The sequence below is a fragment of the Fukomys damarensis genome, unplaced genomic scaffold, assembly GCF_012274545.1.
Source record: "Fukomys damarensis isolate Sample0158 unplaced genomic scaffold, DMR_v1.0_HiC HiC_scaffold_6, whole genome shotgun sequence".
Lineage (NCBI taxonomy): Eukaryota > Metazoa > Chordata > Mammalia > Rodentia > Bathyergidae > Fukomys > Fukomys damarensis.
Window position 1 is genome coordinate 33914452 of NW_022900918.1, and position 9933 is coordinate 33924384.

The following is a 9933-nucleotide window of genomic DNA, read 5'->3' on the forward strand; positions in this document are numbered from 1 at the left end:
TACACCAAAAAAAAAAAAAAAAAAAAAAAAAAAAAAAAAAAAAGAAAAAAGAATCTTTCAATTCTGGGATTTGTCACTTGCTTCCACAAATGACGTCCTTATCCAAGACCCTATCATCTAGTGCCTGGACTTATACAGTATCCTCCAAGTTGACCAGTCCATATCATTCTCTCATCCTTTATTCTGCCATTTTTATTCTTTTTAGAACGACACTATTTGAGCTTATATTATATACCTGTTGGTGTGTGGTCTGTTTCTTCACTAAAGTGTAAGCTTCACCAGAGCTTCTGCCTTTACTATTGCCAGCCATAAAGTGTGCATATAATAAAAATTATGTTGAACTAAATAATGTACCTTAGTCAAGTCTTTTGAACTCCCTGATGTGAGTTATTCCCGCACCTTAGTTTGTATTCTCTCATTATGCCCTTCTAGTTGCTTTTAATTGGGCTACTCAACATTTCATTTTTCCATTATTATCTTTTGTAAATTTGGGGTGCATACACTTTACATCTGCTCTTCTAATGCTTTATTGCAAATGCTTAACATCTAGCATTGATAATTATCTGAAATCATTTAGACTAATACGCTTTGTCTGGAACAATTTTTTTTTCTGTCTTCCTGAGAAGAACTTTATTGCCCCTTTAGTTCCTCTCACTTGCAATCTCCCTTGTTTCTGTGGATTTTTAAATTCAGCATTTAAATATTTTATAGTTATTTTAATGAAACAATAAATTTTACTACTATGTTTGTAACTTATTACCTTATACATCTCGCATCTTCCTTTGGGATGCTCTTCCTCTCTTTTTCCCCTGTAATTCTTACAGTGATTCTTCCAAGATAGGTCAATGGATAATGAAATTTAGGATAGTAAATATATATACATATATAATATATATAACATATATACACATATAATATATATATATATATATATAAAACATACATATATATGTGTAAATGTCCTTATTTTATTTATTTATTTTCTTTCTTTTTATTGAGTTTATTGGTACAATCTAGGTATACAATACAATTACATTCATCATTGGGATTCTTTACCTTTTCATGACAGGTCTTGATTCTCATTTTTTCCCCTTGTCCCTGCCCTCCCTTCACCCCCTCCTCCCCTCCCCATTTACAAACACTTTATTTCCATTTTTTCAGTTTCTCATATTTTTTTCCTCTCCTTTATTGCCTTTCCCCCACCCTTCCTACTTTCCCTACGCCATTAGCCCTTTACTTCCTATTTCACATTGTTAATTATCTCATTATGATCCTGTGTACTGTTATAGTTTTTCACACCAAAGAAACTATTCGGTATTTCAGCTAAAGAAATCTCTGTATGAACATTAAAAATAGGGAATCCTAAAATAAGACTAAAAAGGAAAGTAAAAGAGAAAAGGCAATGATGTAACAAAGAACTTCACAAACACATGGAAATTGAATAACACCCTCTTGAAAAACCAATGGGTTACAGCAGAAATTAAAGAAGAAATTAAACAGTTTTTACAATCTGATGACAATGCCAGTAAAACACACAGGAATCTATGGGATACAATGAAAGTAGTTTATATGGGAAATTCATACCAGTGAATGCCCACACTAGGAAAACAGAATGAGCTCAAATAAAAAAGCTAATGGTGAATCTTAAGCTCCTCGAAAAAGAAGAGCAAGAGAAAACTAAAGCTAATACAAGTCATAAAGATCAGGGCAGACTAAAAGAATGATACAAAAAAAATCAACAAATTGAAGAGTTGTTTTCTTTAAAGAATAAATAAAATTGATAAACCCTTAGCCAAATTTAAAGGAAAAGAAAGGGTTAATTTCACATGATTAGGAATGAAAGTGGTGAAGTCACAACAGTTTCAGTCAAAATCCAGATGATCATCAATACCTGCTTTGAGAACTTCTACTCTAATAAAATGGAAAACACAGAAGAAATGGACAAATTTCTAGATACGTATGAATTAGCAAAGTTGAATGGAAAAGATATAAAAATTGTAAACACCTAAATTACTATCAGTGAAATTGAAAATGTAATTAAAAATTGACTAGGGGAGGAGAGGGTGAAGTGAGCTCAGGGACAAGGAGAAAAAATGAGAACCAAGACCTGTCATGTAAAGGTACAAGATCCCAGTAACGAATGTAACTGTACTGTATACCTAGAATGTACCAATAAACTCAATGAGGAAAAAAAAAATTTACTAAGAAAAGACCAGGTCCTGATGGCTTTACTGCTGAATCTTTCCAATTTTCTGCAGGGTTTTTATCATGGACGGGTGTTGAATTTGTTGAATGCTTTTTCTGTATCTATTGAGATGATCATATGGCTTTTGTCCTTGATTCGGATGGTATAGTGTATTACATTTATTAATTTACTAATTTTGAACTATCCTTTCATCCCTGGAATAAATCTGACTTGGTCAGTGTGTATAATCTTCGTGATGATGCTCTGTATTTTCTTTGCTAGTATCTTATTGAAGATTTTTTTTGCATCTATGTTCATTAGGGAGATTGGCCTGTAGTTCTCTTTTTTGGTTGGGTCTTTCCCTGGTTTGGGAAACAAAGTAATACTTGCTTCTAGGAATAAATTTGGAATTATTGCTTCCCTTTCCATTTCATTGAAGAGTTGAAAGAGTAGTGGCAATAGTTCTTTAAATGTCTTGTAGAATTCAGTCTCATAGGAGACTAATTTCCTATTGTCTTATCTTTTAGATTGGCCCTAGATGTAACAGCTCTACACAGGTTGATATATTAACCAAGATTGTTTTGAAATAGGCTTAGACTTTTAATAGGATTAACAAACCTTGTAAATTACCACAAATAGATCCATTGCCTGCTGTCTGAGTGAACACATAGTCAAAGCATACAAAAATCAATTAGATTTTAGATGGCAGGATAGTCTAAATTGGATGATTTCTTCTAGGTAAGTAAAAAGTAGTAAGGATAGCAGAAAACACAAGAAATCACCTTAAGAAAGAACAAAATTTTTGTTTTCCTCGGCTAGTACTTCAAAATTATTTGCAATATATTGATATTAAATATAGATGGTTATAGTCCAGTTTCATAAAAGTGCATTGATTTTATTCTTAGGAAACTATTTAAATAATTTTTAAATTACAACTAACAATCAAATTATCCTCCATGAATTTTCTTCCACTTAATATAATTTTCTGACTCTGTTCTTATCTTTCCTCTTCCATTCTGAAACCATCTCGGCGTTTTATTTCATGACAAATCTTTTTTTCACCATATAAAGTTTGTCCTTACAAAAAAAAATATCCTGGAACCTCTAACTTTCTATATTTCTCTCTCATACCTCTCTCTCATATCTCTCTCTCTCTCTCTCTCTCTCTCTCTCTCTCTCTCTCTCTCTCTCTCTCTCTCGATTCCAGCCCTTGCGGGGCTGTGTACCCCTGAGGATTGCAGAGTCTTCCTATTTTTATCCTGAGCTGAGGCTTCCCCTTTTTCATCCATTCTTACTGACTTTTTCACTTTAAGAGATTCTGCGCAATTCGTGCCTTGGCTCAAGTTTCCTTTCTTTTCAATCGTGACTCTATATTTATGTGTTCACTTTAAAAAATATCTTTCTAATGATTTTTGTGAATTTTATGTAGGAAGGATCTGCAATCTGTCATGGAACATTTTTCTTTACACCAAATGAAATTTAACCACAAGCTGCCATCTTATCAGGTTGGGAAAACAAAACTATCATTTTCAGGTACCTCATTATAAAGAAAGGTCCTGAGGCATCGTGTGCAGGGCCAGACTAGAGCTGTAATTCACCCCTGAGAAGCCAACCGCCAAACCACTGCTGGCCCTGCTGCTTCTGTACCACCAGGCACACGGAAATCATGGCCACTGCTGTGGCCTGTGCCCAGTGAAGTCTCTGTAAGCACAGGGAGCAGTCAATCCTCCCAGGAACGGCCACTTTTCTCGACTATTATGAGAGATGTGTGATGAAAGTTGCTGCATCTACTTTTGGTCTTGTTTTCTAAAGTGCCATCCCTTGTTTATTTATTTTGCTTCCCTCTACACTTCCCTCTCTCTTTCCCAAGTGCTGATTTTTCTTCTTTCCATCCTCATGATAGAAGAGTGACAGGGTTTACCCGGAAGGATTTCCTGAGTTGATTCGTGGGGAAAGGAAACACAAAGGCTTTCTTGGAATGGGCAAGGACCGTTCTAGACCAACAGAAATGGCTTTCACTGTCAACTTGGTTGCAACGCTTTTCTGAGGCTGATCCCTCAACTCCACTCTGGGCTTCCTCACTTCACCCGCTTCCTAAAAGTCAAGGCAGGAGGGTATGCTTCTCTAACATCTGGCGTAAGGTCCCTGCTTACTATATTGGTGATGGAAGTCTGGGTTTTCTTGCATGAAAGAAGGGAGGACTGCCTCCCCCCGCTATGGAAGTGTGTCAAGGAGATGTTATCTAAAGATCACATGGGATGGGACAGGGGGCAGTGGCAATGTCTGGAAGACACAATCTGGCCCAGGCTGCTCTTGTCCACTTCCACCTGTATGGTACATTTTCTCACTTCCCTAGAAGTCTCACATCAATGCTCCAGCTTTGCCAATGGACGGCTTGAGCAGGGAGCTTTGTCTACCACATAAATGATGTTCCACATACGTGAGATTTATCAGAATGAACATGCACGAATCTGCATACGCCAGCTTCAAGACAAGTCTCTCATCTCCATCAGGAGGCAAAGAAAAGTCCCCCAAATTGCACAAGTCACCTGACGGAAGCCATTGTGCTCACTGCATAAGCGTGACTTCAAGATCCATTTCTGGCCTTCCTTCAGGCCCTCCATTCCTCTTGCATAGACATTTTGGAGCTGCTCCTGAAGAACAGCAAAAAGAAACCAAATTTCTTCTCTCCAGTCACCTTTCCACAAATTATACTCTGGAAACTAGTATGTTCACTTGGGATCTGCTAGTGGTGAGATTGAAGTAGGAGATTAAAGCTGGGGCAACCAGACAACAAACTGGGTGGAAAGCGCAAAAGGTCACAAAAACTCAGGGCTAACAGGTTGAGCAAGATGTTTTCTAAAAGAGAGGACATGTGCAGGGCAAAGGGCCCCCAGACACTCCGCAGTTCCTGCGCACTATACGCAGAACCAATCAGAAAGCAATATGCTCAATCCTTCATTTGAATCTGGCACTGTCTGCAGGACCAATCAGAGGATGCTATTTTCAATCCTTCATTTACATCTGGCGAGAAACTGCGTGAGTTTTTCCACAGGACAGTTTAAGTCTGGCAAGGCCAAGTGAGTTTCTGATAGGTCAAATGTCCCAATGCCCTATTTGCAAGAGGGGAAACCAGTCTGTGAGTTTTGAATAGAAAAGAGTGCCCTTCTCTTATTCCTGGGGTTGCTGTGAGCCTTTTCGCTGGCCCCCCTCACCCTGGAGAGTACACTTCTCTTTCACATTTATTTTTTTTCTTTTATTGAGTTTACTGGTACCTTTTAGGTATACAGTACTGTTGCATTCATCATTGGGATCTTGTAGCTTTACACGACAGGTCTTGGTTCTCATTTTTTCCCCTTGCCCCTGCCCTCCCTTCACATCCCCCCACTTACAAACACTTTATTTCCATTTTTTTCATTTTCGCATATTTTTTCTTTTCCCTTATTCCCTTTCCCCTACCCTTCCCACTACCCTTTCCACTTTCCACTTTCCATTTAGGTATACAGTACTGTTGCATTCATCATTGGGATCTTGTAGCTTTACACGACAGGTCTTGGTTCTCATTTTTTCCCCTTGCCCCTGCCCTCCCTTCACATCCCCCCACTTACAAACACTTTATTTCCATTTTTTTCATTTTCGCATATTTTTTCTTTTCCCTTATTCCCTTTCCCCTACCCTTCCCACTACCCTTTCCACTTTCCCTACACCTTTAGTCCTTTTCTTCCTATTTCACATTGTTAATTATCTCATTATCTTTCACCTTTAATAAATTGAGGACTTTCTGGTTTTTTGTATGTCTTATTGGATTCTTTGGAAAAGCAAGGCCCTGGAAAGAAGCTCATGGGACCCTCCAACTGCTAACAAGATTCTTAGTAATTTCTTTTGCTTTCTCTTTTTTTAATGACATAAGTATTCTTAAGTCTTAATTTTCTACAATGCACAATATAGAAAACCTCTTACAGACACCCTCCGTGCCAGACACCATGTGTTGCTTATTTAACTGGCTGCAAAATGGAATTTTAAGTTAGATTTTTTTTTTTCCCCTTTAGAGTCAAGTGGCTTCTCCAGACTTCTCAGGCCTGGGGCATGAATGTTGTCCTCCTCTCCTCAGCCCAGAGGAGTGGATGGAATATGCAGATGCTGGCACCAGGAGGTCAAGTTCAGCCTCACTTCCGTAGGCAAGGGAGGGAGAGGTCTGAGTCCAGGAAGGGATTGAAGCAGTCTGAACACATTTGTTGATTCACTGTGCTCCCTCCCATACTGTTCCATGCTGCCAAAGACCCTAGCATACCTGTACAAGGTGAGAGGCTGATTTCAGGCACATGGGCCCCTCCACAGCCTGGCAGTTAGCTTAGAATAAATCCTTTAAAAAAAATGTCTTTCTTTGATTTGAGCAGCAGCAAGCAAAGGAACCTTTATGCATGAGCTTGAGTGACAGCTTTCCATTGCTCGTCCCTGCTTCTTCCCGTCTCTTTCTTTCTCACCCATTTGTGCTCTCCTCCGGGCCCTGGGGACTTATCCCTGACTGCTCTGTTCTCCTGTGCTCTGGTGTCCAGTTGGTCTTGGCCAATGGAGATGTGGGCAGAAGGAGAGAGGAGTGGGGCATTTCTCTCCCTATTCCTTCCATGATGTGACTTTGGTGGTGGTTGCACCCTACAAGCCAGTTCTTGCTGGAGAGCCTGCTCTCATGAGTCTAGGTTCATTGGTCCAATCACACCATTTCATCTCTTTCCTATTTTAACATAAGGGTGGTAACTGATGTCCCTGCTGCCCTCCCCGAGAGTCTCCATTTCTCTGTTGGCTTGCTCAAGTCTGCCCTCACTTCTGTGCAGAATTCCTACATCAAATTCTCTCCACAAACTTCAGCAGAGTGGTCAGTCTCCTGCTGAGCCCCGCCTGACTCACCAGGGAGGGGCTGGGTGACACTGAACAGGTCCCTCGCCTCTTGGACTTCTGTTTATTTGCAAAATGATAGATTTGAACTAGGTTGGTGTTTGTCAAGTTTCATTCCAAGCTAATAAGTGATTTTTAAAGAGAGGTTTCACTTTTTTGCCCCACTGGTGAGAAAGTAGGTCCATGCAGCTACAATGGAAAACAGTATGGCAGTATGTCAAAAGATTAAAAATAGAATTATTTCAGAACTAGAACTCCACTTCTGAGTATACATCCCAAAGACTCAAAAGCAGGGTCTTGAAGAGAGATTTGTATATTGTATAGCACGTACATAGCAACATTATCCACACTAGTCCAGGGGTAGAAAAACTCAAACATCCACCAACAAATGAATCTATAAGCAGCATGTGATCTCTCTGAAAGGGGATGTCATTCAGCCTTAAAAAGAAAGGAAACTACAGTGCTACCTTGGTTTAGGAAGGTTTTTGTTTGCAAACAATTTGATTTGCAAATAGGAGTGTTTGTCAAAATTTTGTTTTTGTTCACAAACTCTGTATCAGGTGATGAGTATGGCTGTGGCCATCTTTCCTGCCTTAACACAAGTCATCTTTTCCAGAGTCATGGAACAAATTGTGAACTGAGGTACTGCTGTACTACACATACTGTGTCTTCATGAACTTTGAGGAAAGGATTTGAAACTGCATGACGTAATCAGATGGCTAAAAGATAAACACTATGTGATCGTACACTTCTATGCGGTATCTAGAGTGGACATATTTGTAGAGACAGAAAGTAGAATGGTGGTTGCCAGGGGCCGGGGAAAGGGAAAATGAAGAGTTAGTGTCTAATAGGAGGTGAGTTTCAGTTTTGCAAGATGAAAATGTCTGGAGATTGTTTGTACAGCAATGTGAAAACACAACACTCAACATAAATGTAGACTAAAAAGTGTTGAGAGGCTAAATTTTATGTTAAATATAATTTACTACAATTAAAAACAAAACCTTTTTTTTTTTTTTTTGTTTTTGTTTTCCACTTGGAAAAATGGAACTGCTTTTCTTTTTTAGAGAAATATAAGGAACCATGGCGTCTCACGGTTACATTAGGTTTGGAAAAGTTAAATAACATATGTTAACGGTTTAGATGTAAAATGCTCCCCAAGAGTCTCACGTATGTGGAAGGTGGTTGGATCCGAGGGGTGCTATATTCATCAGTGGATTCGCCTTTAAGGAGTTCGTAGCTAAAAGCACTGCTAGGAGGCGGGGCTAGTTGGAGATGGGTCAGTTGGGGGCGTGGCCTGGAAGGGCGTATTCTTGTTCCCCGCCCCCTCTCCTTTTCTTCTGTATTTCTTGGCTGCGATGAGGTGAGCATCTTTCTTCCCCAGTGCCTTTCTGGCGTGCTCTTTCTGCCTCGGAGCCAACTGACCATGCCTGGATTGAGACCTCTGAAAACGAGCCAAGACAAATTTGTCTTTTACCTTGCAGGTGTCGAGAATTTTGTCTCAGTGACGGGAAAGTGACTTATACATCATATGACTTAAAAAAAACCCCTCAAATACACAAACAAAACACTTCACGCCTCTGTATGAAATTATTTCCCAGAATGAATTAACCTTGGGGTTTTGGACACGAGTGAAGACGATAACCTCTGGGGTTCACTGTGGTTCTAAGTCATACAATTCTTTCAGAGTCTAAAGAGTCAAACGTAGATGTTGTTTTTCTCTGATATTTACTTTTGGGACTTTTTCCTTATCTGAGGGATTCTGTCTGCCACAGATGTGGCTGAACAGTGACAAGTGGAGAAGTATCTTCTTCAGTGACCAGCATCTATGCTAAGGAGCCTGAAATAAGCTGCATTTATTTCTTTGGTCTCTGTCTGAGGACTGGGTGGAAGGGGGCTTGTCAGGTTACTTGAAAGTCGTCTGTGTACATGCTTTCTATGTGTGAAAGGCTTTCAGCTGTTCTCTCTCTCTCTTTCTTCTTTTTGGTACCGGGAATTGAACTTGGGTCTTTGAGCTCGTGAAGCAAGTGATGGCACCACTGAGCTAAATCCCCGGCCCTCAGCCGTTCTCTTTGATAATAACACTGCTTTTCTGCATCAAAACTCAGGAAACAAACACTTCTAAGAGCTGTTAAAATTTCTTGTGGTACTGTACTTTTTTGAGTTTTCTATGAATTAAGGGATTTGTTTTTAAAAGCAGGGATTTGCTTTCTTTTTGTAGTTTATGTCTATCACACCAAGAATCTGACTGAAATAACTGGATACAGATCCTGTTCAGCGAAGTAGTACATGAATACATAGTCTTTCCAGATTTCATCTAAGGTAATTAGATAGGAAAAAACCACCATAGATTTTATTATTTAAAAAATACTTCAAGGAGATTAATGAACAGAACATTCCAGAACAATGATTTTACTTTAGTCAGAAAAAGAACACTCGAACTAAAGCAGATATTTGTACTATTTGATTCCTAGCATTGAGCTGTCCTGATAGGAAGCCAGGGAAACTGACTGTCATTGGAATATTTTCTTTGCTCATCTCCAATCCCAGGGTCTAGAAAAGAGAGTTCATAGGTTCCCCAAACTCTTTATAAATGACTGTGTTTTAGTTACTTAAGAATACAGGAAAGCATGTAAGGAGACATCATTTATTTTCCTGATACAGCCACTCTGCAGCTACAGGGAAAAGGCCAAGCACCTCACACAGTGGTTGACCCACAGTCTTGGCTAGATCTGCTCTGGAACCCTCCGTATTTAGACTTCATACTATGTGTGATAACTAAATGCCTCTGTCTCCACAAACTCAATTCAGTAGAGTCTTATCAGGCACCTAATCTGCTGTTCTAAGTACTTTAAAAA